Source organism: Sminthopsis crassicaudata, chromosome 3 (assembly GCF_048593235.1).
Source record: "Sminthopsis crassicaudata isolate SCR6 chromosome 3, ASM4859323v1, whole genome shotgun sequence".
NCBI classification, from domain to species: Eukaryota; Metazoa; Chordata; class Mammalia; order Dasyuromorphia; family Dasyuridae; genus Sminthopsis; species Sminthopsis crassicaudata.
The window spans coordinates 621,293,435-621,317,778 of record NC_133619.1 but is presented as its reverse complement, the minus strand read 5'-3'; positions in this window follow the sequence as shown (position 1 = coordinate 621,317,778).

Below are 24,344 nucleotides of genomic sequence, written 5' to 3'. Positions count from 1 at the left end.
GGTAAATAGGGCAGCAGTAATGATGTCCAATTCAAGCAAAAACAAGGGCCAATAAACCATACATAAGGATCCCCATGTGACTTAGTTCTAAAATGTAATGTTATCTGTGTTATATTTTTTCTTTATTTTGAGTTAAATATTTCTCAATTACATTTTAATTTGGTGCCGTCTGCAACCAGAAGGCAGTGTATTTGACACCGCTTGTATAAGGCATAGAGCACAGGGCTTATGATCCAAAAGACCAAAAGATCCAAAAGTTCTCAATTCTACTTCATTCCCTTTACTAGCTATGTGACTTCAGGCAAATCATTTCATCTTTGGCAACATCAGTAACCTGATCTGTAAAATGGGGATAATAATAGCATCAACTTCACAGGGTTTTTTTGTTTTGTTTTGTTTTTGTTTTTTTTGATGCTATCATTTTTTTTTTTATTAAAGCTTTTTTTATTGACAATATACATGGGTAATTTTTCAGCATTGATCCTTGCAAAACCTTTTGTTCCAAATTTTCCCTTCTTTCCCCCCACTCCCTCCCTGGATGGCAAGTAATCCAATGCATGTTAAATATGTTAAGGTATATGTTAAATCCAATATATGTATACATATTTATACAGTTATCTTGCTGCAGAAGAAAAATCAGATCAAGAAGGGAAAAAACTGAGAAAGAAAACAAAATGCAAGCAAAGAATAACAGAAAGAGTGAAAATGCTATGTTGTGGTTCATACTTAGTTCCCACAGTCCTCTCTCTGGGTATTGATGGCTCTCTTTATCACAAGATTATTGAAATTTTATTTTTATTTTTAATTTTTTAAAATTTATTTTTTATTTTTAAAAAGGTCAAAGTTAAGTTTAATTCATAATATATTAGACACTATAACATGGTATTTAGTTGGTTGAATAATATTTTCTAAGTTGTATGTAATTACTCTCACAAGGTAGATTTGAGGATCAAATGAAATGACATATGTAAAGTGTTGTGCAAATCTTGAAGTTCTATACAAATGTGAGTTATCATTTTATAATGAAAGGACAGGAATGTTTTTTTGATAAACCTGAGCTAGAAGGATTGACAGAATAATAGCTGGAACCAAAATTTCCTTTCCTATGCAAAAACATGGACTAATGAGGGAAGATAGAGTAGATTAATTTCCCTAATTGTATTTCTGGTAGGTCACTCATTAATGATGGCAACAAACAGGAAAGTAGAAATGAAGGAAGCACAGAAAGTTTATTACTTCAACCTTGTTTCTTTCTTTTTGAGAAAAATAAAGAAATCCCTCGTTAGAAATAGTAGGATGATTCTCAGTGGTGGAGAAGGAAACAAAGAGAGGGAATTTGCAACTCAAAAATTTTAAAAATGATTTTTATGTATAATTGGGGACAAGTAAAATAATATATAATTTTTGAAAGGAAACAGTGGAGTGAGAGTTTGGAAATAGTGCTGAATCTATTCTTTTTCTTTAGGTATATAAATATCATGCTTTTACTTTTTTACCTAAATGAGGGCATTCTTATCTGCAATTATGATCTAGTTTTGGTGAATAGAAAAGAAAGATGATTCTTAAAATATTTACCCTCAGCTTTAGTCTATATACAGGTAGTGATTTTAGATCACAATAGAGTACCTAGCAAACCACTTTATAACTAGTACTAACTAGTATTACTAATAACTAATAATAACTAGTAATGAATGATGCTCAACTAATAGTGAATGAAAAACTGTTAACAGCTGATCGATTGTTGTCATTGTCTTAAATGCTCCTCTGAAGCCTCATCTTGTCACAGTGGGTTGCTGGGGTCTTGAAGGGAATGAAAAGAGACTGGAAGCTCTGATGACTCCAGTGATGTTGGAAAGACTTAGGAGTCAATGCCCAGTGATAAACTGTGTGCCCTTCAGAGGAACCTTTCCAAACTTAGCTAGAATTTGTCATCCCCATTTGACTGATTCTCAGCTCCTGACTTTTTTTCAGCTTCAGCAGCCCATGAAGAAGAGGTATAGAGGAACAAGATACTGATGAAATATTGATTCCTTGGAATACCAGAGTATTTAAGTTGTATGGAGATATATTAGTTGACACAAAATTGGGATGAATAGCTTAGCTTATCCGATGAAAGGGTCAGACTTTTTTTTAAAGCTGATGGTAAAATTTGTCACTAAATCTAACCTGATAAAATAATATGTTTATTTTTTTTTTTTAATTTTTTATTTTATTTTATAATTATAACATTTTTTGATAGTACATATGCATGGGTAATTTTTTACAACATTATCCCTTGCACTTACTTCTATTCAGATTTTTTCCCTTCCTCCCCCAACCCCCTCCCCCAGATGGCAAGCAGTCTTATATATGTTAAATATATTACAGTATAATTTAGATACAATATATGTGTGTAGAACCGAATTTTTTGTTGCACAGAAAGAATTGGATTCAGAAGGTAAAAATAACAGTTTACATTCATTTCCCAGTGTTCCTTTTCTGGATGTAGCTGGTTCTGTCCATCATTAATCAATTGGAATTGGATTAGCTCTTCTCTATGTTGAAGAAATCCACTTCCATCAGCATACATCCTCGTACAGTATCATTGTTGAAGTGCATAATGATCTTCTGGTTCTGCTCGTTTCACTCAGCATCAGTTGATGTAAGTCTCTCCAGGCCTCTCTGTATTTCTCCTGTTGGTCATTTCTTACAGAACAATAATATTCCATAACATTCATATACCATAGTTTACCCAACCATTCTCCAATTGATGGACATCCATTCATCTTCCAGCTTCTAGCCACTATGAAAAGGGCTGCCACAAACATTTTGGCACATACAGGTCCCTTTCCCTTCTTTAGTAGTTCCTTGGGGTATAAGCCCAGTAGTAGTATGGCTGGGTCAAAGGGTATGCACTAAAATAATATGTTTAAAGTATTATATTAGAATAAAAAAATTAACTTCAGTACAAGTTGAGGGATGCCCAGCTAAATGACAACTCATCCAAAGAGTATATGAGGATTTGGGGGGAGCCAAAGAGGGTATTTTGATTTTTGGATCCTCCAGAACCATGAGCACTAGCCACTGCACCACCTAGCCATATTAATTGTAAGTTCTTTGAGGGCAGGGACTGTTGTTTGTTTGTTTGTTTTAAATTTGTATTTATATCCCTTAGCACAGCATCTGATATTTAATGGGTCAGCTAGTGGTACAATGGATAGAGTGCCAGGCCTGGGATCAGGAACTTACTGAGTTTAAATCCAGCCTCAGATACTTACTAGCTGTGTAATCCTGGACAAATCACTTCACCCTGTTTGCCTCAGTTCTGTAAAATCAGCTGGAAAAGGAAATTGCAAATCACTCTACTGTCTTTTCAAGAAAATCTCAAATGAGGTCATGACCACTGTAAATAACTGAACAACAGTAATAACAATAAATGTTTATTGGCTTCCAATTGACTATAGGGTTCAAGTCCAGGAAGGTCTTATTTTTTTTATACCTGGATTATTCTATTCAAGTTTGAAAGACATTGATAGATGTGTGACCATGACGATGGATGATGAAAAACCTTAAGGTCATGCCATATGAAGATTGGTTAAGAAAAAAACTGAGGAGAAGACTTGAAAGACACATAATTGTCGCCAATCATTTGAAGTATTGTCACATGGAAAAAGATTTGTCCTTTTTGGCTCTAGAGTATGGAACCAGGGAGCCCTGGATGAAGCTGTAAAGAATACAATTTAGTTTTAATATAGGGAAAACAGAGCCTTCTACAAATGACTGCAAGTTTCCTATTAATGGAGGTTTCTAAACCAAGGCTGAATGGTGACAATTTGGTAATATAGTTAACAGAGATTCTTGTTCAGGTCTGGGTTCAACTGGATGGCTCCTAAGATCCTGTCCAACTCTGAAATTCTGTGACATGTGGAGAAATATATTTTAAACTGTAAATGTTTATTCAGTCTTTTGATTTATAAAGTGTGCATCATTGTTATTGTCCAACTCTTTGTGATCCTGTAGACTTTTTTTCCTCCACTATCACTTGAAGAATGTCCAGGTTCGTGTATATTGTTTCTATGATATATTCATTCATCTCATCTTCTGCCTTTTCCTTTTGCCTTCAATCTTTCCCACCATTAAGGCTTTTCCAATGAGTCCTTACTTCTCAGTATTTAAGCTTCAGCTTTAATATTTGACATTCTAATGAATAGCATCAATTAATTTCCATACCTTGTAATTTTCAAAAATAAATGGGCCTGTTTCTAAAGAAAAAGGAGAAAGAAAATTCTATGAAGATAGAATCTTAGAACTAGAAGGTGCCTTGAATATCACTTAATTAAGTTCCCTCATATTCTAGATAAGGAAGGGAAAAGTGATTTGTTTGTTAGTAGCATTGGTTAGTGACAGACCCATCACCCGTGTGTCATTGGTTGATATTATAAGCCATGATTTGAATTTAGGGAAACTGGTCATACCACAAATCAGGGAGGGTCAGGAGCCCTAGAATCCAAGACTCATGATCTCATTCTAGATGTTCATGGCTTGTTTTTCTTTTCCAGATGAAATATTTTTCTGTTTATCCGGTGACACTGGTTAGTTGGCTGCTTCACAAACAAGACAATCCATCCATTTCTTGGCTTCTATTATTTTCTCTGGCTGTCACCCATGCCCGGAACATTCTCCTTCCTCTGCTCTAACCAGTGATCTCTGTACAGGAAGGTTCCCCAACCCCTCTTAATTCTAGTGCCTCCTACTTGTTAATTATTTCTTCTTTGTCCTATTATATATAGAGAGAGAGAGAGGAAGGGAGGGAGGAAGGAAGGAAGGAAGGAAGGAAGGAAGGAAGGAAGGAAGGAAGGAAGGAAGGAAGGAAGGAAGGAAGGAAGGAAGGAAGGAAGGAAGGAAGGAAGGAAGGAAGGAAGGAAGGAAGGAAGGAAGGGAGAGAGAGACAGAGAGAGAGAGAGAGAGAGAGAGAGAGAGAGAGAGAGAGAGAGAGAGAGAGAGAGAGAGAGAGAGAGAGAGAGAAAGAAAGAAAGAAAGAAAGAAAAGAAAGAAAGAAAGAAAGAAAGAAAGAAGGAAGGAAGGAAGGAAGGAAGGAAGGAAGGAAGGAAGGAAGGAAGGAAGGAAGGAAGGAAGGAAGGAAAGAAAGAAAGAAAGAAAGAAAGAAAGAAAGAAAGAAAGAAAGAAAGAAAGAAAGAAAGAAAGAAAGAAAGAAAGAAAGAAAGAAAGAAAGAAAGAAAGAAAGAAAGAAGGAAAGAAAGAAGGAAGGAAAGAAAGAAGGAAAGAAAGAAAGAAAGAAAGAAAGGAAGGAAGGAAGGAAGGAAGGAAGGAAGAAAGAAAGAAAAGAAAGAAAGAACAAAAGAAAGAAAGAACAAAAGAAAGAAAGAAAGAACAAAAGAAAGAAGGAAAGAAAAAGAAAGAAGGAAAGAAAGAGAAAGAAGGAAGGAAAGAAAGAAAGAAAAAAAAAGAAAGAAAGGAAGGAAGGAAAGAAGGAAGAGAAGGAAGGAAGGAGGGAGAAAGAGTTCACTTTGTGTATATTTATTTGCTCTGGTCTCTTCCATTAGATGGTAAGTTCCTTGAAGGCAAAAAGTGTCCTTTTGCCTCTTTTTGTATTGCTGAATCTCAGCATAATGCCTGGCACTTCATAAATGTCGATTGATGGATTGATAAAATAGATGTATTATATTGGACTACTTGCCATCTAAGGAGGGGATGGAAGGATGGGGAAATTTGGAACACAAGGTTTTGTAAGAGTCAATGTTGAAAAAGTATTCATGCATATGTTTTGTAAATAAAATAAAAATCAAAACAAAAAAAAAGATAAAAATAGATGTACTCTCTAATATTTCAAAAATCTGTGACCTTATGGGTGTGAGTACTTTTGTTGGCACAAATCATGACACACACATACACCCTACAATCTTGAGAGTTTCCGAGTTTCTCAATTTTGTCAGGCTCATCCTCTAATAACACATGTGCCAGTCTAGTATTTCCACAGTCACATGAAAATCCACTTTGGTATGACCTGCAAGAGTCTTTGAGTAGCTTGGCAACATGGTGCCAGGGAAAGGGTGCTGTATCTGGTGTCAGAGACTGGTCATCTAAATCCTAGCTCTGCCCCTTTATTACCTGAGTCACCTTCTCTAGAACTCAATTTCATCTGTAATATAAGGGGATGGGACTAAAGGGGTCTTCCGAAGATTCTTCCAGAGCTAAATCTATAATCCATATGTGGGAAAATATATTTAAAAAACAAACCAATTTCCTAATTTGTTTCTCTGGAAATACCAGAAATAATTTCCATCAGAGCCCTTTCCAGATTCCTGGGGAAAATTGCCCCTTGGTAAGGAAGATGGAGGACAAGAAAGTCTTTCATTAGGTAATAATTAAATTAAAGGGCACTCTCTTCTCTTTGTACCCTGAAGGGTTTAGATTATGGCCCAACCCTAGGAAGTGTCATCTTCCACTCAGAGGGAGGCTCTGTCTCTCTGCCTCTTATGCCTGCTATTCAATTTAGATTCTTGATATAAATCTGTTAAGGATCTGAGATTCCTCCAGGGGAGTAGTCCAGAAAGAATAGGAGCTCAATTCTAGAATATTGACCTAGGCAGTGTGTGTGTGTGTGTGTGTGTGTGTGTGTGTGTGTGTGTTTAATTTCCTTGTTGGAGATTCCTAGAAGAGTGTATACATATATGTAATTTTAAAAAATTTCCTTGTTAAAGATTCCTATAAAAGTTACTTGAAACGTGATTGCAGCAGAGCCATGTCAGAGAGTCTGGGAAGCTCTACTACTTTATACATCTCTCCCTCGAAGCTAGTGATGGTTTGGATATAGAATAATGTTATATTAAATAAGTCTGTTTCTGGCAGACTGGAGTCTAAAGGAAGAGCATAGTATTAGTATTAATATTTTTCTTCAGCATAGGTACTTTTTTACCTACAGTCCACGGACAGAAATTAGGGAGCCCATGAACTTGGATTACATCTCTTTCCACTGACCTCTAACTGAAATTTAGCTTTTCTTTTGATTATTAATATAAGCAACAAATATGGTTCTGAGAAGAGTTACCTCGGCTTCATCAGACTGCCAAAGGAGAACCATGAAACTAAAAAGGCTTAGCCCCAATCTAAAAGCTTTCTTCCAAAATGAAGCATTGAACAAGAAAATTGGATTTGCACACATATATTGTATCTAGGTTATACTGTAACACATGTAAAATGTATGGAATTGCTTGTCATCTAGGAGAGGGAGTAGAGGGAGGGAGGGAAAAATTTGGAAAAATGAATACAAGGGATAATGTTATTAAAAATTACTCATGCATATATACTGTCAAAAATTTAATAATTATAAAATTTTTAAAAGCACACACACAAAAAACCAAAATGAAGCATTGAACTGAGATTTCAGTGGAAGTGATGAAAGAAAGGAGTAGGAAGTGGGTAAGGAAGGAAAGAGAGAAAGGCGAAGGTAGAAAGGTAGATTAATGGAGAAATATATAGAAATGAGTACATGGATAAAAAGATAGATATAATTAAGAAGATATAATTATTAAGCGCCTACTATGTGCCGAGCCCTGTGCTAAATACCAAGAATACCAAAAAAAAAAAAAAAAACAAACAAACATTTTTCACTGGGATTTTCAAGAAACTCACAGTGGGGACATAACACACAAAAAAGTATTGTGTAAGTTATATTAAGTTGTTTAAATTTTAAATGACTTATGTCCAAACAAGATAAACCAGGAATATTCAAGAGAGGGAAAACAGCAGCATTCCAGATGATTAGGGAAAGTCTGTAGAAAGTGGGATTTTAGCTGAAACTTGGCAGAAGCCAGATGAAGAGAGGGGAAATTCCAAGATAGCTAGACATAACGCACATAATCAGAAGGTGAAGTGTCTTGTACAAGACAGGCAGATTAGTTGATCATTAGAGACAGAGAAAAGGAGAGAGGTAGGCAGAAGTACCACAGGCAACGGAAAAAGGGAAATACATGTGTACATACATATATGTAATAAATCATATGTGTATATATGATATACCTAATCAAGGTTAATTCAGCATTCATTTTTTGAGTACCTATTATTGACAGAAAAGGTGCTAGACACTGGAGATGGGCAAAAATTAAATCATCCCTGTCCTTAAAAGGCTTACTTCTCTTATTGTTGTGGGAGGAAAGACATGTACATGAAAATATATTTTAAAATCCAAGTCCAGTAAATATTTGGGAAGTGGACAGGAGAGCTCTCATGGCTGGGGGAATTAGAAAAAGCTTCACATATAAGAAATGACACATGTTAGAGATAAGGAAGCCTAGGGGACAATCAAGATAAAGAAGTGTATGGAGGCAGCCAATGAAATGGCAAGTATAGGGTAGTTTGGCTGAAAGGTAGCATGTATGTTTGATTCCTAATGGTCAAAATAAATTAGGAGTAGATTATATAGAGCTTTATATTTCAAATAGGGGATTTTGTATTTTATCCTATATGTAATAAAGAGCCACTTAATTAACGAAGTAGATGTCGATGAACATGCATGTCTTAAGTGTTACTTGTGTACTTAGATACTTTATGGCTCCAGAAATACAAAGACCAAAGAAGAAAAAAAAATTGAAGCAATTATATGATATACCTTCAGCAGAAAGGCAGTAGTTGCTGGGAGGCAGGAGAAGTCTGAACTAAGTTTTGAAAGAAATTAAGGATTCTAAGAGGCAGATAGGAAAAAGGGGGTACATTCCAAGAATGGGGGAGAGTCAGCTGAGACAAAGGCACAGATGAGAGTATTATATACAAGTAACAGTATTTAGGCTAGTTTGGCTGGACCATATAGGTAGGACCTCATAGGTTGTAAATAAATAGCTTTAAATGAATTTGGAGATAGAACTATGCCTTTTTTGTTGTTTGTTTATTTTTTTATTTTTTTATTTGTATTTATTTTTTTTGCTGAGACAATTGGGGTTAAGTGACTTGCCCAGGGTCACACAGCAAGGAAGTGTTAGGTGTCTGAGACTAGATTTGAACTCAGGTCCTCCTGACTTCAGGATTGATATGCTATCCACTGCACCACCTAGCTGCCCCAGAATGCTGCCCTTTAAAGTCTATATTATACATTTGTTTTCAATATCTTGTTGGTACATTTTTACAATCATGTATCCTATCTGGGATTTTCTTGGCAAAGATATTGGAGTGGTTTGCCATTTCTTTCTCCAAATCCTTTCAGAGTTGAGGAAATAGGCAGAGAGGTTGAAGTGATAAGTCCAGAGTCACATAGCTAGGAAGTATCTGAGGCCCAATTTGAACTCAAGAAGATGAGAATTCCTGACTTCAGTCCCAGCACTCATCCATTGTGCCTTTGGGTTGTCTTACATTTCAAATACACATACTCAGAGTATACTACATATTAGATACAATATATAGCTAATATGTAAATAACTATTATATATTTGCTTTATATATTCAAGTAAATATAATGTCATACAAAATGTAGTCAATTCATTAGTAGAAAACAAAGCAAAAGTTTACAAAGCAAATTACACATTGAATCTATGAAAAATAGGAGTCTAGGTTCCTACAACCATCAAAATCTGTAATTTTTTGCCAGAGATTGTTGAAAATACACTTTCCTGAATACAATGCTTTATGACAAAACATTAATTCTGATAATGTCCTAAGACAGTTACCATGAAATTACCTACAAAATGCAATACAGAAAATAAAATTGGTAACATGCAAAACATTTTTTTTCACTAGTAATTCCTTAGAATTCTGTGACCATTTTTGCTAACATCTCAATAATAAAAAAACACTAATTTCAAATAATTTTTCATAACACCTAAAATCTACAGTACCATAAATACTCTAACAGCAAATAAAATTCTTAAAACTAAACATTATTTTTCTAACATGAATCTTGCCTTCCACTGTGTCAGCTTGTATGTGCTGTATACTTTACTTCTGAAAACCTTTCTGCCTTGATCTCCCTCTAAAACTCTGGAACTTTTGTTTCTGTTATTGGAATATTCAAAGGTTTTTAGACATTACCTCCAACACTGTTCTTCACAGCTGGCGAATGGTTTTGCTGATAGTGAAAGATCTACCAGCTTTAAAAAAATCCATCAGCAATGTCTACTTTTTGCACCATTTGAGATCCTAAAGTGTCTTCCAGCCAATAGCAATTGCAGATATTCCAGATGAAGTTTACTTAACACCTTTATTTTTGCACTAAGTCACATCATTGATTTTGCACATTGACTTGGGCTTAGAACTCAGAAGATTCACACTACCCTTTGAGGGCTTGATTGCAATACAAAACTTGGGTTTTAAAGGTTCGCAATTAAATTTGCCCCAAATGCAATGGTGGAGTGAATAAGACCAGTGAAGCACTTGGTAGGATACCAGCCACTCCACAAACTTGCATCCATTGACTCTCTCATTTTTTTTTTCTCCACTGTATAGACACACAAATATGTATATAGTTGCCAATACGAAAATGAAAATGAGGTTACTAATAAAGTTTAACATTGAGGATTCATTGTCCCCACGTAGGTTTTTATGGGTATCATCCAAAAAGTTTGGTGTTTTGAGACCCTGGACCCAGGTCTCAGAGTTTTGGGAAATGAGACATGTAATATAATATGAAATGTCTGTGTGGGGTCTTGTTCTTTTGCAAATGATTCTTCCCATACCCCTCCATTTTGACCAAAATATTCTCTTTCTCCTTCTACAACCTTGCCTATCTGTGTCTGTCTGCTCCTCTGAAGAAGGGATGCTTTGTGGCTATTTGGCTTTGTCTGTGGATTTGAGGGTAAGCCTATTTCAAGCACCATCCATGTATCCCAAAACCATCTGTCACTGATATAGCAATTCCTATAAACAACAATTTGGTTTCTTTAATCATGGTTTTAAGACCCAAGTTAATTGATATGAGGTTGTCCCTAATTAGTGAAAATGCCTGTTACAGAAAGATGATACATGAGCTGCAGCTCGCAGGAGACACAACGTGCAAAGCCTTCTCATCAGACAAATTACATACCTCCAGCACAGCTCAGGAAAGCAGTGGGCTGGGGACGCCTGGTCCAAGTGCTGACAGTGCTTAAGAGATGCCATTATTGGAGTCCCAGAATATAAATTAGAGCCAAAGTCTGATGCAGATCTTATATTTAGTATTAGATCTTCAACATTTAAAGCTTCTATGGGAAGAGTGTGGGAGGTGAGGAGAGAAAGCATACCGGAGCCAATTGAACCATTTTTGTTATCCTTACAAAAGGGTTCACATTTGATGTTTGATTTATTATTTCTTGAGAAAAGGTTTCTTAATGTGTGGTTTCTCTCCAGAACCAACTTGATGGAATTGATTGTGCTAATCTAGATGGGGTGTGTAAATTAATTGGCAAGAACACATTCATTAAAATATCAACATTGCACGGGAAGGAAAAAATGACCTAAGTGGTATAAGTTTGTTTTACTGCTGCCTTTGAGGTATTTTAAGAAAATGTGCTCCAAGCAAGAATATATAAATACATCTTCCACTGAAGTCCTCTTCAGTGCCTCATCATAGTATGGAGGTGACCCTGTGTTCTTGAAGGCTCTGCTAAATGAGTCCAAGGAATCTCTGGCAGGTCTGTCCAAAATAGGAAGCTTTTGAATAAAGGATTTGCTTTATGTGCATGTAAAAATGAACGTCGTCCACAGCAGCATTTGCTCTGTGTACATGAGGAGATGTGTGTTATCTATAGCTGTATTTACAGTTTTGTTGTTGTTGTTGTTTTGTTTTTTAACAAACACTTCAGAGTTTGGAAATCCATGTAATTGTACCTAAGTCTAAACCATCTTAGGATATTTCAGACTTGTACATTTCTATAGCTTCTCTGAGAGAATTGTCTTTTTTTTTTTTTTTTTTTTTTTTTTATGTGGCAAGGTTTTAGAAGCCTTTAATGGTGGCAAATCTTCATGCTTGCAGAGTTCATCTGCTTTTTTGGAAACAGTCAAAAATCATCCAGAGCCAAGTGAGCTTGGACTCCTGTGCATTTACTTTCCCATTGTGACTTGCAGTTATTTCCTGCTCTTTTTTCCAACTCCCCACTTGATAATTTCCTGCTTCTAATATTTAAACCAGAGAACCAAACTTTGTTAACATTTCATGTAAAATGAGTGAAGACAGGCATGGGGATCTGGAGAAGAGAAAACAGTGGGATATGTCAAGTGTTAAGTATTGAAAGGGATGTCAAATGGAAGAAGCATTAGGCTTGTTCTGCCAGTCCTGGGGAGCAGAATTAAGAGCAAGGAGTGGAAGCCAAAAAGAGGGGGAAAAAAAGTCTAGATGTTTAAGGGAAACTTCCTCATAATTAGCCACTGCTGTGAAAGTTTTTGTTTTCCTTCCACCAAATGTCGGTTAAATTGTAAAGGGAGATCATTTTTCAGGTTGAACTGATGGCTCTGAGTTACCTTGCAATTCTGACATTTTGTGATTGTAATTGTGTCTGTAACTTTCCACTTCCAAAGAGGAAGTAATGACATTAACATGCTCCTTTGTTCAAAGTGGAAAATGTTGAATAAATGGTGACTGACAGGATGTAAAGCAAACTGTGAGGCTTCAACTTAAGAAGAATTTTCAGAGCACTCCCTAATACATTATTAACTTTGGAGGCATTTGTCATGTTTATGTCACAGCCAACGTGTAAATTTTAAGTTTGGACTAAAGAATTCACTGCCAAGTCCAGAAACAAGAAATAGCTTATTTTACTTGTGATTTCTGCGAGAGAACTAGAGAGCTTTTCTCAATTTTATAGGATAATAATGATACTTGACATTATAATTATACATATTACAGCTGAATATTAGGTTGTATCAAATACAGAACTGAACTCAGCCTGAACTGTTTTCCCTCGAACTAAATCTAAATTTTATTTTATGTTGATGCTACTACTGCTACTTAATGTTTGTTTGGAATTATATAATAACAATAATAAAGATAATAGCTTATATTTACTGTAGTTAACAGTTCTCCAATGAGTACCTTCTAGACAGCGTGTGAGATACAAAGCAGGAAACACAGTCTTTATAACCATGATCCTGATACAAAGCTTTCTGCTTAGTTTATTGAGTAAGTAGATTTTTACATTTCCCCCTTTCCTTTTACAAATCCGAGTGGAAAGGTTGTATAATTGGGTTAGAGGGGTGGATGGGAATCCATTTCTCATTTCCAGTTAGGAAGACTCTTTGTGCACTCATTCTTTTCACATTTGTCTTATTAGTGCTGGCTCTAGCCTACCACTGTGTGCATGCTAATGACCATGGTTTGTTGTATGCACTGTTGGCTCAGGGGCCATTCAGCTGGTCTGATGTTTTCAATGTTTTCCCACATCAGTGCTTCTTTAGAATGGAGATTCCTAATGGGTAGAGAGCCGATCTAATCATGTCTGTGTCCGGGAAATGCAGTAAAATGGACAGCCATGATTAAAGAAAGAAAACTAACCAGGTTTTTTGTGTTGTTGCTTTTTTAAAGGGGGGATGATAGGAATTCAGATTTGGGGAACTAAAAAAAGTAGGTTATTTCTCTCTCTGCCTACCTGCTGTTATCAGCTTTGGAAAGAAACATAGACAAAGATCTTATTAGGGCTCCTTTGCATTTTATTACACAGTTTAATATTCACATCAGAGTACCTAGAAAATACTTAAGATGGGTTACTCTCCCAAGCTAGGGTATAAGCTATTTGAGGTCAGATATCCTATTTTATGCTTCTTTTGTAGCCTCCATACTTAAAATGTTGAGAATATAATATTCTGTTACTATATACTTGTTTTCACAAATTTGGAAATTATTCTCCATTTTTATCAAATCACCTCTCTGTCCCACCTCTCTAAGCAAAAATTGCTCTCTGCTGCTTACTATATAAAACCTAAACTTTTCAAGGTTTTGGTTTGCAAGGCCATCCATAATCTGGCCTTACCCTACTTGTCCATCCCTATTTCTCACCAATCTCTAACAGACTTCATCTGGCCCAAAGATGATAGCCTCTTTGTGTCTCCTGAATATAATACCCTGCTTCTCTGTTTTCTTCAGGCTAACAATTACTTCACCTTCTTTCTTCCCTCTCCCTCCCACAAATGCCTTATCATTCAAATCTTATTCTTCAAGGCCCAGGTCATGTTTATTTTTCATCGTATATTCTTCCCCATCAACGACAACTCTCATTGTTCTCTTCCCTATCAGAATACCTGGTCAAAGAATCACATTTTCTGGAGAAAGGGACTTTCACAGTCTTGCCTGTACCTGAACATCAATCTCTGGAAAAACGTATCTAATAGCTGAGGCACTTGAATCTACTTTTAAATAGTTTTGATTATTTGGAAATTTTTCCTTACTTTGGTCTCAGGTGACTAGTGGTTACAACTTTTATTCAGCAGATTTGTTTATCTCTTTCCTTCTCCCCCAGACACTGAAAAGATCCAATATATTAGTATTCCTCTTCCATATATTAGTATTTAAATACTTAAACAGCTATCACTTCCCAAACTCATTTCCCTCCATCCCCAATCCCCCTGTTTTTCTTCTGCAGATTCAATCTTTTCTTCAAAAATTTATTAGATGGTAGTGACTTTTACATCTACTTAGCCAGCCCTAACCTCTCTCCTGAATTCATCTTGAATCTTCAAACTGGCTTTTAGACATCTCAAAATGAATGTCCCATAGACATCTTAAACTCAAGACATCCAAAACAAAACTCATTTTCCTTTCTCCCAAATTTCCATCTTCCTAACTTCCCTATTACTGTCATAGTAATATCTACCATTCTTCCAGTCACCCAGATGGCAAGCTAGGTGTCATGTTCAGATCCTCATTCTTTCTCACTTCCCACATCCAATCAGTTGTCAAATCTTTTTTCTACCTCTGTAACTTCTCTTATTTAGCCTTTCCCCCAGCTCTTCTTCCCTCTGACATTGCTATTACTGGTGCAGGCCTTCATTGCTTCATGCCTGCTGGGTAGCCTTCCTGCCTCAAGTCTATTCCCAATCCAGTCCAATCTCCAGTCAACTGTCAAACTGATCTTTCTACAGTATGAGTCTGATCCTGTCACCCACCTACTCATCAGGGATCTCTGTTACCTCCAGGAGTAAATATAAAATCTTCTAGTTGGCTTTCAAAGTCCTTCGTATTCTCATCCTTTCTAACGTTTCCAGGCTTCTGACCCTTCTGTGTATTCTGTGGTCCAGACACACTGGTCTCCTTGTTATGCCTCCAATCAGGCACGCCATCTCCAAGTTCCATGCATTTCCCCTGGCTATTCCCCAAGCTTGAAACACTTTCCTTCCTCATCTATGTCTGCAGCTTCCCTGGCTTCCTTCAGGTCTCAGCTAAAGTTCTACTTTCTTCAAAAACCTTTTCAAATAGCCTGGGAAAATTTTTTTTACATTCAAGGGTTCTGATAAACCTCATTTCTAAAATGTATAGAGAATTGACTCAAATTTATAAGCATTCAAGCCATTCTCCAATTGATAAATGGTCAAAGAATATGAAAAGACCATTTTCAGAGGATGAAATTGAAACCATTTTTACTCATATGAAAATGTGCTCTAAATCACTATTGATCAGAGAAATAAAAACTACTCTGAGGTACCACTACACATCTCTCAGATTAGCTAAGACAATGATGAATGTTGGAGGGGATGTAAGAAAACCGGGACACTAATTCATTGTTAGTGGAGCTGTGAACTGATTCAACAATTCTGGAGAGCAATTTGGAACAATACCCAAAACTGTGCATACCTTTTTAAAAAATATTATTACTTTTTATTGACAGTACATATGTATGGGTAATTTTTTACAACATTATCCCTTGCACTCACTTCTGATTTTCCCCTTCCCTCCCTCCACCCCCTCCCCTAGCAGTCTTATACATGTTAAATATGTTATAGTATATCCTAGATACAATATATGTGTTCTTTTGTTGCACAAGGATTCTGAAGGTAAAAATAACCTGGGAAGAAAAACAAAAATGCAAATAGTTTACACTCATTTCCCAGTGTTTCTTCTCTGGGTGTAGCTGATTCTGTCCATCATTGATCAACTGGATCTGATTTAAATCTTCTCTTTGTTGAAGATATCCACTTCCATCAGAATACATCCTCATACAGTATTGTTGTTGAAGTGTATAATGATCTCCTAGCTTGGCTCAGTTCCTGTAAGTCTCTCCAGGCCTTTCTGAAATCATCCTGTTGGTCATTTCTTACAGAACAATATTCCATAACATTCATATACCACAATGTACCCAACCATTCTCCAGTTGATGGGCATCAATTTCCAGCTTCTAGCCACTATGAAAAAGGCTGCCACAAACATTTTGCTGTGCTTACCTTTTGATCCAGCAGTGTCACTGCTGACTGTGTATTCCAAAGAGATCAGTAAGAAATCAGTAAAAAAAAAAAAATGTTTGTTCAGTTAGAGAATGGCTGAATAAATTGTGGTATATGAATGTTATGGGATATTCTTGTTCTGAAGAAATGACCAGCAGGATGATTTCAGAAAGGCCTGGAGAGATTTACAGGAACTGATGCTGAGTGAAGTGAGCAGAATCAGGTGATCATTATACACTTCAACAACAATACTGTATGAGGATATATTCTGATGGAAGTGGATATCTTCGATGAACTGATGCTGAGTGAAGTAAACAGAACCAGGAGATCATTATAGATGGCAACAACAAGATTATAAGATGAACAATTCTGATGGACGTGTCTCTTTCCAACAATGAGATGATTGATGCCAGTTCCAATGATTTTGTGAGGAAGAGAGCTGTTTGCACCCAGAGAGAGGACTGTAGTGTCTGAGGATGGATCCCAACATAGTAGTTTCACTTCTTTTGTTGTTGTTTACGCATTTTGTTTTCTTTTTTCTTTTTTCCCTTTTTTATCTGATTTTTTTGTGCAGCATGATAAATGTGGAAATATGTATAGAAGAATTGTACATAGTTAACTTATATTGGATTCCTTGCTGTCTAAGGGAGAGGTGGAGAAAAGGGAGGGAAAAAACTGGGACAAAGTTTTGCAAGGGTGAATGGTGAAATTTATGTATGCATATGTTTTAAAAATAAAAAGCTTTAATAATAATAATAAGCCCCTTCAAAAGCCTCTAATCTCAATGCCCTTCCTCTGTTAATTACCTCCAATTTTTACTATCTAGCTTGTTTTTGCAGAGTTATTTTCATATTTTCTCTCCCATTCAGTTCTGAGCATCTTGAAAAGAGGGATTATCTTTTTTAATCTTTCTTTGTAGTCCCAGAGCTTAGCACTGTCCAGTCACATAACAGGTGCTTAATAAATATTAGTTGACTGACTCTCCTCCAGTTTATCAATATCTTTCCTAAATTGTAGCTTTCAGAGTCCAGTGAGATTCTTACTCTCAAATTCTGGATATTAAACCTATGTTAAAAGAGCATACAATCATTTTAATTTATAGACTGACTATACTTATAACTATATAGTGTTCTATATATCCTATATATTATATAGCACACATAGCATATATACTCATATACTGTATAAACTGCCATACTCATAGTAACTTTTTGGTTCTCACAATTTACTCCCAAATTTTTATCATCATACATACTTCATTTTTAATTGATCGCTTAAGTCTAATAGAGATTTATAAATTAAACTTTATGAGGTCTCCCCTTCTTGGACTGAACCCATTGCTCAGTCCTGTTGAGATCCCTTTGCATTCTGCCTTTGTCATCCAGAATGATATCCAGCTCTCCAGGTTTTGCGTCATTTACAAATTTTTCAAGAAGGCTATTTATGAATTCATCCAAATCATTGATAAAAATGCTGAGTAGCACAGGCTCAAAGATAGATTTTTTTCCCCCTGAGGCAATTGTAGTTAAGTGACTTGCCCAAGATCACTCAAACTCTGATTCTTGAGTCTGGTCCAATATAGGTGCATCTCTCTTGGTTAATGTTACAGTTTATGATGACTCTGGTTTCAATCATCTAACCAGTTCTGAATCAATTTACAAGGATTGTCATCTAACTTTCATGCCTTCATTTGTGCATAAAGGTAAGATGAGAGACTTTGCCAAATACCATGGTAAAATATCAGTTGTATCTACTTGCTCTACCAATCTAGGGCCTGTCAAATGGAATCAGTCTGACATGATGTATTCTTTGTTGTCCTTGTCCTTTCTAAATGCTTTGAAACGTTATCTTGGATAATATGTTCTTGAATTTTCCAGGAGTTGAAGCCAAATTCACTGACCAAACTCTAGTGCTTAGCACAGTGCCTGCACATAACAATTAATAAATGCTTATTGATTATTTGGACAACAGAAGACTTCCCCAACCTCCCATTTTGGAAAATGGGGACCTTAATCTTTCTCCATTTTTTAGGCATTTCCCCTCTTAGAAGTTTTTGAAGCTCATCATTAGTGACTAAACTGACAGCAGTTATCAGCTCTTTCAGATCCTTTCTGTATGTACTTAATGAAAGGGGGGTAAGAGAGTAGACAGGACTTAATGAAAGGGAGGGGAATAATTATTATGTGCTGGGTATTGTGATAAGTGCTTTACAATATTATTTATATCTTCAACAACCCTGGGAGGTATCCCCATTTTTACAGTTGAGGAAACTGAGGAAAACAGAATAAGTGATTTATCAAGGATAAGGAAGTATCTAAAGCTGGAGTTGAATTCAGGCCTTCCTGATTTGAGGCCCAGCACTTCATTCGTTGCTTACTTAGCCACTCTTAGTAAGAATAGTCTTTTGAAAGGAGGTATAGGCCATCATTGAAACAATAAACAATTTTAAAAATTTAAACATTTAAACAATATTTAAAATTTTTCCAGCAGAGTAGAACCTGCCAGAGCTTATGCTCTAATCTAGCCTTGAAAAATCCAGGATCACCTATACCATGATGATTCACTGGAAACTTGAAAATCTGGAAACTTGAAAATATTAAAAAATATTGTTCCATAAGAAATGAACAGCAGAATGATTTCAGAAAGTCCTGGAAAGACCTATATAAACTGATGCTAAGTGAATAGAAATAGGAGATCATTGTACATGGCAACTGCAAGATTATACAATGATCAATTCTGATGGACATGGCTTTTTTCAGTAATTAGGTGATTCAGGACAGTTCCAATGATCTTGTGATGAAGAGAGCCATTTACACCCAGAGAGAGGACTGTGGGAACTGAGGGTGGATCCCAATATAGTATTTTCATTTCTTTTGTTTGCTTGCATTTTGTTTTCTTTTTTCTTTTTCTCCTTTTTAATCTTTGTGTGTGTGTGTGTGTGTGTGTGTGTGTGTGTGTGTGTGTGTGTGTGTGTGTGCAGCATGATAAATGTGGAAATATGTATAGAAGAATTGCATATGGTTTACTTATATTGGATTCCTTGCTGACTAGGGGAGTGATGGGGAGAAAGGAGGGAAAAAATTGGAGCAAAGTTTTGCAGGGGTGAATGTTGAAAATTATCTATGCATATGTTTTGAAAGTAAAAAGCTTTAATAATAAACCTTTTCAAGAGCTTCTTTAATCTCAATGCCCTTCCTCTGTTAATTACCTCCAATTTTTACTATCTAGCTTGTTTTTGCAGTTATTTTCATATTTTCTCTCCCATTCAATTTTTGAAAAGAGAGATTATCTTTTTTAACCTTTCTTTTTAGTCCCAGAACTTAGTCACATAACAGGTGCTTAATAAATATTGGTTGACTGACTCTTCTCCAGCTTATCAATATCCTTCCTAAATTGTAGCTTTCAGAGTCTATTGAGATTCTCACTCTCTCATTCTGCATATTATACCTATGTTAAAAGAGCCCACAATACAGCCCAGGGGCAACTAGGTGGTGAAGTAGATAGAGTACTAGTCCTGGAGTCAGAAGGACCTGAGTTCAAATGTAGCCTCAGACACTTATTAGCTGTGTACTTCTGGAAACATCACTTATCCCTTGTCAGTCTTCTCTCTTTCCCCCTTCCCTCCCCCCAAAAAAAGAAAGGAAAAATGAGGAGTGCTAGAACAAGAATACAAGGAATTTGAGAATAAAAGGCAATGTAGAACTGAACTGCTTCACTCCTAGTAGAGACCAAGAAATGAGAAAAGTAAGAGTAATGGCTAGGGAAAGTACTAAGTGGTGGAAGGATTAGAAATCAAAAAATAAATGTAGGAGATAAAAGGCTTTCCACTAATTACCTTCATGCCTTTCTTTCAGAGACATGCACTCTGTAGTCCAAACATACTGGCCTGCTCTCTATTTCACTTTCAAAGTTGTTCCATCTCCCAAATCCATGTTATGCTTTTCCTGCTAATTTCTGCCTCTTGGAAGCCCTGGTTTAGTTCATCCTTAGAAGACATGCAACCTTCTGCAGGAGGCCTTTTTGGTCTATCTATTCATTACCTTCCCATTAAGGGATAGGTCAATTCTCCAAGAGCCTCCACAGCTGTGGCTCATAGCATCTGAAGGAGTTGTAGGGCAGCCTTTGCTGACATAGGTGTTGCAGATTGGGAATGAGATAAATTGGAGGCAGAGGGAAGAGGAAAGAAGAAAGAGGTCAGAGAACAGCAACGGTCTCTCAGTCTCCTTGTATCATCCTCTTACAAGAGGAGATCCATTCTGGGTTCGATCTCCAGCAGCCACTGTATACCACTTAGCAGCAGAGTGCCTGCAATGTAGAAAGCACTTTTCTGCTTGTTAATAGATTGATTAAACTGGCTGGCAAACTTTCCCCTCTAACTGGAATAAAGAGTACATGGAGGAAATTGATATAAATTAAGATTGGAAGGTGGTAGAGGGATCCAGATTGTAAAGGGCTTTAAGAAAGAGGCTGAATATTTTGTATTTTATCCTAGGGCCACTGATGATTACTGAGTAGAGGTGCGATACCACCAGATTTATGTACAGTTAGCATCTTCATACAAGACTGAATAGAGAGGGGGGAAGAGCTTTCATGAGAAAGCTATTGCAATATTCTGTGAAGCCTGGACAGCCTCCCAGTGCCATGTTAGAAAATTGAATCACTTCTTAGGAAGATTCTGAAGATCACCTGGCAGGGTAGGACACCAGACAGCAAGATCATCTTTTGAGCTGAACAGCCAAGAATTCAAACTCTATTGCAGAGAGTGCAACTCTGCTGGGCTGGCCATGTTGTTTGAATATCAAACATGCTTTTTCTATTTTTTGAAGAACTCATACAAGACAAGTATTCACATGGAGATCAGAAGGAGCAATACAAGGACACTCTCAAGGTCTTTCTGAAGAACTTTGTAGTTGATTGTGAGACATGAACACTGGCCCAGGACTGTTTAGCAGGGTTTACCTACATCAAAGAAATTGAGCAAAGCAGAATTGCAATAGCTCAACAAAAACATGAGAAACACAGATTTAGAAACATCTCCTTCCAAGTGGACATATGGACTATTTGTATCCAACCTGTGGTAGAGCCTTCTGAGCTGTTATTGGTCTGATCAGTCAGACACACTGTACACTGACCCAGATATCACAGTGTCGTTTTGGTCCTCTCCAGTTACCAAGGACAGCAACAACAACTGCAGAGAGAGGTAATGAGAGCTGAACTAGGATGGAGATCCTGTGAGTGAGGAAAAGCAAATAGATACACAAGATGTGATAGAGGCAAAATCAACCAGAAGTGATGACTAATAGAATAATTTTGTGGGGAGAGGGAGAGAATGAATCTAAGTTTGGCAAATCTAGGTGACTTGAAAGATGATAGTTCCATCAACAGAAATGTGAAAATTTGAAGAAGTGATTTGGAAATTTGGATTTTGGAGCTCTCTGAATCCCTAATGAATTGTCACTGGCAGCCTCTGGATACTGTTTCTAAAATCCCAAGTAATACCCAGGAATAACTCATAACAAATACAAAACAGTTCTAACCAAGGTGCTATCCAAAGAAATGGATACTTTGAGCATGATTTTGCTTTGTTACATTTGTATACAGAGATTTATTTGAATGTATATAGTTTTGTGAGGATTAAAGCACAGTGAGATAATTTAGAATTAGCCCCCATAAAAATAAGAAAGGCTTTAAGTTTGGGAGAGTTGGGGGAAATATAAAGGATTTTCTTTCTGATGTTTTGAATTGTGTATGCCCATTGGGTGTCCTATGCACACAGCTATATCCGGGTAGTGATTTCTAGCAGATAGTTGATAATGATGGATAGAGATCTGGGAGTCATTTACATGAAAATCATTGAACCACAGGAGCTGAAGATACCTGCTAAGGATAGTGGGACTAGAGAAAAGTGTACTCAAGACAGACCAAAGGAGGTGTGTCCACACTGAGTGGGCTGGATCAGGTAAGATGCCATGAGGGCCTGAACTAGAGTGGAAGCAGCATTTATAGAAAGGAGGAGATAAATTCATGAGAGATTGTAAAAGTAAAATCAGTAGAACTGTGATGGACAAAGAAAAATTGAAGAGGACCAGAATTTAATTGGGAAGATGAAGATGATTTATTATTAGTAAAAATGGAGTATTTTGGAGAAAGTGGTAGGTTTGGAAAGATGGTGCCTTCAATTTGGGGAATAGTGAAGTGCTGGTGGGATACTTCAGTGGAAAGGTAGGGTCTGTGGCTGATGCTACAGGCCTGGAGTCTCAGGAAGAGCAACTGGGCTGCATTTACAAACTGGGGAGGTGTCTGCCATGGGAAGGTGAGATCACTGCAACAGAATGCAGAGGGTCAAGGCCAGAACCTTGAAGGACAACCACACTCAGGGGCAGGTGGAGAAGGATGAATCAGTGAGAAAGAAGTGGTCAGACAAGTAGGAGAACCAGGAGGAACCATGACACAAAAATCAAGGGAGGAAAAGGGATCCAGTAAGAGAGCAGTGTTGTGTGTCAGATCCTACAGAGAAGAGGAGGGGAGTAACTGAGAATAGGTCATCCTATCTAGCTATTAGGAAAGCAGCTTCAGTGGAGTGGTTGTTGGAAGCCCATTAACAAGGATTGAAGTGGGTGGTGAAACAATGAATAAGGATTTCTGGTTTTTTAGTTTTTTTTAGTTTTGCAAAGGTAGAAGAGAGAAAGAAGAAATGGGGAAGACAGAGAGACAAGGAGAGAGACATTCGTGAAAGTATAGCAGGGTCGAGTGCAGGTTTATGGGTTGTTGTTTTTTTCAAAGGGGATCGAGGAGACTTTTGCTTGTTTGTCAGATATAGAAGAGGAAGAGGTGGGAGAAAGTGAAAGATAAAAGAGAAGGAATAATCAATGGAGTTCCTGAGCTGGGGTCAAGGCTACAAGTGGAGGAACCTCCTCCAAAAGGAGAGCCACCTTATCTTCTAAGATAAGATAGTTGAGGCTATCAGGTTTTATTAAATGCTCTGCTCTTTGAAGGGAAGGACGAACTTTTACTTATCTTTCTGGAATGAAATGAGCCATATTCTAAATGTTTTTCATGCATGTCTTATCTCCCCAACTACACTTAACTCTCCAAAGACAGAGATGATATTTTTTACTTTAGAGTAGCCTTTGCACTTTCCGGAGCTCTTCCTAACCTGCCCTGCCCCAGCTTTTGCGATTTTCTTACCCCCCACTGAACAGTCAGTCTTCAGTTCTGTGGGCTCCATCTCTAAATACCAGGCGTTTTCCCCATTCCTGAAATGCTCTCCCTCACCTTCACCTCCTGCTTCCTTGGAGTCCGAGCTAAAATCCTCCTTTCTGCACGGATCCTTTCCCTATCCTTTAGTCTAGCGCTTTCCATCTCTCTTTTTCTTAATTATTAATTTCATAATTATAATTTTTTTGACAGTACAGATGCATGGGTAATTTTTTTTTTTTTTACAACATTATTCCTTGTATTCTTTTTTCCAAAATTTCCCCTCCCTCCCCGCTTCCCATCTCTGGATTACTTCCCAGTACAGGGCCTGTGTGTACATAGTTGTTTGCATGTTGACCCTCTCAATTACACCGGGAGCATCTTGAGGACTTTTTTTTTTTTTTTTTTTTAAACCATCTATTTATTAGTGTTCTTAAGGCAGTAGCTTTAAAACAAAGTGAAAGAAATCTTCGGTAAAGGAAAGGTAAAGTGACAGTATAGAAACATTATGTAATCCAAGGGCACCCGGAGATCCTTTTTTGTTTTCATTTTACGAACCCTTGTACGGCGGCCCGGTCCCGAGAAGCCAGATCGAACCGAGGTTGGGTCTTCAACCCCTCGCGCTCCAGATGAGCGGTTTGCGCCTTTCTTTGTGCCCCTATTAGGCGCTTAGTGAATACTTTATCCACCAGCGGGCTAAGCGAACGTTTCGGCTGTGGGAGCGGACTGGAAACGATTGAGTGGAGAGCCCTCGCGTGACAAGATGAGGGGCTGGCGAGGGCGCCCCGGAGCTAAGAGGCCTCGGGCGGGGCCGGGGT